Source organism: Protopterus annectens, chromosome 4.part0, assembly GCF_019279795.1.
Source record: "Protopterus annectens isolate FY-2018-M chromosome 4.part0, PAN1.0, whole genome shotgun sequence".
Lineage (NCBI taxonomy): Eukaryota > Metazoa > Chordata > Ceratodontiformes > Protopteridae > Protopterus > Protopterus annectens.
Genome location: NC_056733.1, coordinates 170,938,275 through 170,944,274, shown reverse-complemented (window position 1 = coordinate 170,944,274; position 6,000 = coordinate 170,938,275). Strand labels below are relative to the sequence as shown.

Genomic DNA, 6,000 nt, shown 5'->3' with positions numbered 1-6,000 from the left:
TTCTCTGACTCTTTAAAGTCCTTAGAGATTCACAAGTCCTTAACCTTCTGTCATTACATATCACCTTTCAATATAAAGTTATGTATTTGAAGGAAAAAAGAAGCTGTGAATATAATGTGTTACTGTGCTAACCTTCAAGGTACGCACACACACACACACACACACACACACACACACACACACACATATATATACATACACACTCACACACATACACATATATAAATATATATATATATATATATATATATATATATATATACATATATTATACAGTATATATTAAATATATAAGAGTTTTTTATCTTCTTTTAAAATTACCCCGATTTTAGCCTGGAAGACTAGTAGACTGGGTTGGAAAATGTCCAGCTTTAATTGACTATTTAATATTATTTTTTCATTTTTTTCTTAAACAGATGTTTATAGTACAGTTGTATCAAGGTATAGTGAGTATAGTATTAGCAACGTGTTTAGCCAGGTAAAAAGTGTCAGTTTCCCCCAAGTAAATGTTCTGTGTCATTTGGAATTTCACTGCATTCAACACACAGTACATATAATACACTGAGGCATTGGTAATGACATAGCAGGATATTTATATATTGTTTCCAGAAAAAGAATTGCTTGAAGCAATTTAAACTCAGACAGTAAATAGAATCCAGTTTTAGTGCGGTACAAATATAGAGGCTGCCTGGGAAACTAGAGAATGGGAATTATACAGTAGATTTATTTTTTTTTTCTTTTACAGAATTAAGTGGCTATTAAAGCCCTCTCCACAACTGTGGTATTTTCAAAGATGCCTTTCTGTGTAAACATTTCCTTGTGCACAAAACATTTTTCATTAGTGTAACACAAAAATCGCTTTGCATTGAAAGTTGGCTAATCAGTTGGGCAGTTAGCTTAACTGTGCTGTTTTTAGCCAAATAAAAAGTTTTCACAGTTGGTTGAAAGCTCTGGGGAATGTTTGCATGTTCAAGTTGTTCTCCAGTCATCACTACTACATAACTGAAGTTCGTTGCTTGTACTGCTTTCTTATCAGCAGGAGCTGACATATTTTTAGAATATAATTTCCCTATCCTGATAATATATAATGCTATTTAAAAAATGTATTTGAACAGTTAGCAAGAACATCATCACTTGTAGAACAACATTGCCCCCTTGCTGAAGAGAATGCGATTAACATATTTTCAATAAATAAATAAGGTTAGAAATTAATGTGCATTTAATAATGTGTTGGTGATATGCTACATAATATGAAAAGCAAAATAGCAAACTAATAAAAACTACACTTAATGGATATGACAGTATGTTTAATAAACATCTGAAAGCAGCAATAGTCTATGTCAAACCACAGAAAGAACACAACCTGATGAAAGTGTGTTTTTGCTGTTATAGCATCACACTGAAAGGTCACAGGCATACATCTACTGAACAGTACAAGCTGATGCTCCATGTCTGTATGTCACTGTATTCCAGTATATAATGCTTTTTCACACCCCTTACTGTTAGATTTGTATTTATTTTGCCCGTAATTGCTTTTGCCTGGTATTTTTCTGTGATACAGCTAGACTGCAACCCTCTTTGGTCTGTATTAATAATGAGTACATTACTGCTGTCGGGGATAAGTGTTGTAGTGTTGCACTGTTTGTTCATGGAGTCTATCCTATCATCCTTGACAAAAGGTACCTTGGTGTCCCCTTTTCTCTTAATTCCATCTTTCAGAGTTTCCATTTCATTACTACAGGTCTTATTAAGTTCTATATCAGGGAGGTTTTCATAATCTTCCTAGACAAAAGATTTCAGGGCTACTAAACTAATGAATGCAGTTTAATTCTTGTCAAGATGCCCATGCAGACTGAGTGTCCATTAGGAAACTTTGTATAGGGATCCCTGTCTTTTCCGATGGATTTTTGTTTCATGGCTGTAATGGTTAAATATGTATGACTGAGTGTCACAGATGGAAAATACAGTACAGATTTAAAAACTACAGTCTCGGTGTTGTTGTTTGTTGGATTTATCCCAGAGTACTGTATTCCCAAGAACTGACAACAGGAATATGTGTACAAACACTACAATCCCCTTGAAGTCAGCTAGGCAGATCAGAAGTTTGGGTGAAAAATAAGTGAGTACTACTAAGGCAGTTAGATTCACTGAACAGTTTCATGCTATCCCGCCAGCTCAATGTATACCAAATTGTATATGTAAACAGCTCAGGAGTCCAGGCATCAATATTGCATAGTATCTTCTGATTCTGTGACAAAGATGACAATGTGGATGTCTAAACTACAGCACTTACAAATAGTGTATTTAAAGAATAGGATTACTCTGGCTACATTAATCAGTATGGTGGTCATAGCAATGACATATTATTCTAGCATTATGAGGAGGGATATATACTATACAGAGACAAACCCATTCAGGAAAAATCACAGGGAAATAATAATCATTTACTAAAATATATATCATTGGGATATGTAGTCGGGTATTACTACTGACCTTTTAGATGTCTTTATAAGATCTCTTGCCCTTTGTTTGTGCTTTTGAATGATATTCAGGTTATATCAGGTCAAAAGTTTGATGCTTAGTGACATAATGCAAAATTATAGAAAACATGTCATCGCATAAACAAATATATGATAAAGCTATAATGAAATAATGGATGTGCTTTGAATGCACCAGTTTCCTTCTGCAAGCTCTTGGACAGAAGAAAAATCAATTTAAAAAAAAGATGATATAGTCAACAAGTTTTGGGCTGCACCATGCAATCTGTCCCGGAGATTTTTCATGACAATTAATTTAGTGTATGAACAGAGCAATACTCAGTGACAGCGCCTATGAGCAGAACTCTCATCTGTCTAATCTAGGCTATCTTTTTAATCTTAACATGTTGCATAAATCTTGCCCACCCACAAGAGACAAGCAACTTATTCTGACTTAGCATCTCTAATATCCTGTTTATACAAAGTATTCTAAATAGCAGATATTTCAAATAAATAATTCAAGAAAGATTTAGTCACTTTTTCACTAACTCACATTTCAAGGAGTAATAGAGGCCTGTAGATGTCATGAGGCTTTAACATTTAAGGTGGTCCCACACCAGTCAAGGGTTGTTTTCTAATCTGCTCTGCTCAAAATGAAGAAGCACAACAATTAATTAGTTATGTTTATGCAAAATCATTTATTAGTTACAAATAATCATCATGAGTTTCCTTCTCTGCTATAAAATTAAATATATTACTGCTACTATTAAGGATTTATATTTCTTCTATAATATGCCTTAGACTATATTTCACAGAGTAACAATGCTGCAGAAGCATTCAAAAACTGTATGTTTTCAAAATGGATAGATGAATATATACATTTACTAGAGCACATATTACTTGCTAATGACAACCATTATGTATATGCAACCAATGTACTGAATTTTTGTTTTAAACGTCTTCCAGGAGAAAATGCGGTAACTTGTGACAAACAAGATGACTGGACCATTCTTTACAAGGAAACACATTTTACTTTACAACAAAGCTGTACATGGGCATTAGTATGTTCTACCAAGAAAGAAAGTGGCTAAGCTGAAAACTTGTAAAAGACTATATTAAATGTTTTGCTAATAGTCAGATATTAAGCACCTTTGGTGTTATTTCAAAAGTAATACCCACTGTTTGTTGGAGGTTTTTAACAGCTACAGAGTTATAGTTATGAACTTGGTTTATCTTCTAGTCCATCCGTTTCCCATAGAGTGTAGCAGCTGCATAACACTACCCAGCTAGTCATTAAATATACATATAATTATCAAATCTGATGACAAGTATTGTACTTTTAGCAAGCATAGTGAAAACATTGTCCTTGCCAACTTCATAAAATAAAACAAATTATACAACAAGTGAAAACATTCAGTCACATTTATTAGGAAAAATGCAGAATTCTCCCAAAAGGCAGTTAGTTCACACATAGAAACACTGATACTGTTTTATGTGTATATAAATATAAATATATATATATATATATATATATATATATATATATATATATATGCACATATATCCACGGCAGGGCTAGCCACCTGGTGGTGTAAACCTCAGCTCTAGATGATTGTCACTGTTGAAGTGACTCACCGACCCCATGTGCAGAAATGGGAAAAGGGGTTGAGGATGGATATATATATATATATATATATATATATATATATATATATATATATATACACACACACACACACACACACACACATACACACACACACACACAAGCACACACACACACACACACACACACACAAAAACACAGCTATATATATATATATATATATATATATATATATATATATATATATATATATATATATATAAAATAAATGGGATCAAAGATGAAATGAAAAAGGTCATCCTAAAATAGTCAATAAACTAATATCAACAGCATTATTTGCATGCTCTGAGACAAAAATATACAGCATGTAAATAAAAAGTAATGAATTTTTAATGTAAAGTGTTTGGGTTGTAATGCTCTATTTGTGCAAAATATAGCGCAATCCCGGAGTTGGTATATTGAGTTAGCCGGGGTGTATTAAATTGGAGATTTTGTGTAGATCGGTGGGAATATTGCTGTCAATATTATTCTGTTAACTATTTTAGGTCTTTTTAGGTTTAGATATATATACATATATACATATAGATATATATACATACATATATATATATATATGTTTATGGTTTTATATTTTGTATGCAGGAGTAGGACATGAGTCGGCTATACCAACTAGCAGAATATGTTTTTTTACAAAAAAGAAACATCAGTTATATATTGCATATGAAATGAGTTTTGATTGAATTAAACTGCATTCTAAAAGCTTCACTTTCATATATGTATGTATGTGTAAATTTCTTAGCTGAATAACCCTTTCTCCAATCTTCCCCACCCACTCACTTGGCACACAACAGTAATACTTTTTATTGGGAGTTTCAGCAGTGTCATACCTGTTGTTTAAAGCTCTAGTAATACTAGAATTTGTTGTATTTCAGTATAGCATACCATGTGAAAGCATGCCACGTGTCGTGTTTAAAGTTTCTTGTTGTTTTCTCACACAGCACCATGCAACAGATATACAGTTTCTGTAATTCTGATGACATATTTATACCACTTCAAGGAGGCCGTGTTTTGTTTTTTGGTTAGTACACATGTTACATTTTTAGGGAAACAGACATATGTATATATATTTGCAGGACATGGCAATTCCAAAAGTGACCAAACCCCATTCTCTTCATATACACACACACACTTTTGCACACAGATATGAGCATAAATGTATATCCCCTTGCATTTAAGGTTATGGTAGTTCCAAGCACCAATAAACAGGGCTAAATATGTAGTATTTAAAATGAAAAAATGCAAGCTAGAAATAAATATGCTAGAAGAAAACATGTCACTACTTGAAACATTCTTTTTCAAAAATCATATTGTGCATTGTCTGTGAGGGTGTTGCTTTGAAAATATTTCTGTCTCCCTACTCTTCCAAGTCCATAGCAAAAGGCCCATCAGAATTTTGAAGGTGTGCACTTCAGGTCAGTGAGATTTGATTAAACACCAGCCATATTCTTTACAAACTGTATATACTGGTTAAGCTAATTATACTGCAGTTCTGGAAACACCTTTAAATTATACATTTTTATAATCCACAGTATTCATTTTTATTTTATATTAACTACTAAAGAAATCAAATCAATGAACTTTGGAAACACATTTCTGAGTCTATTAATGCATACGTGTAGATCATCCAATTTATTTTTTATTCAAAAAAAAATTTTTGGTTCTTTTATTCAAGGGTTATTAAATATCACGATGCAATAGTAACAATTTTTCATATGACTGCAGCAATTCAATATACTCTCATAAGTTCAGTAATGCCATTGCACCTTGGTCACAATTAAAACTATTTGGCATGTATTTGCTCATGAATCATGTGTTCAATCTGGTTCCATGTTAGCATTCATCATCTTCCTTCATGTT

The 6,000-nt window shown here is 32.6% G+C and overlaps 1 protein-coding gene across 4 annotated transcripts in view; it reads left to right on the top strand.

Annotated features, from left to right (window-relative positions):
• Positions 1-6,000, top strand: part of MYOCD (myocardin) — a 191,388-nt gene that overhangs the window by 1,220 nt on the left and 184,168 nt on the right. The gene's annotated exons all lie outside the window — the stretch shown is intronic.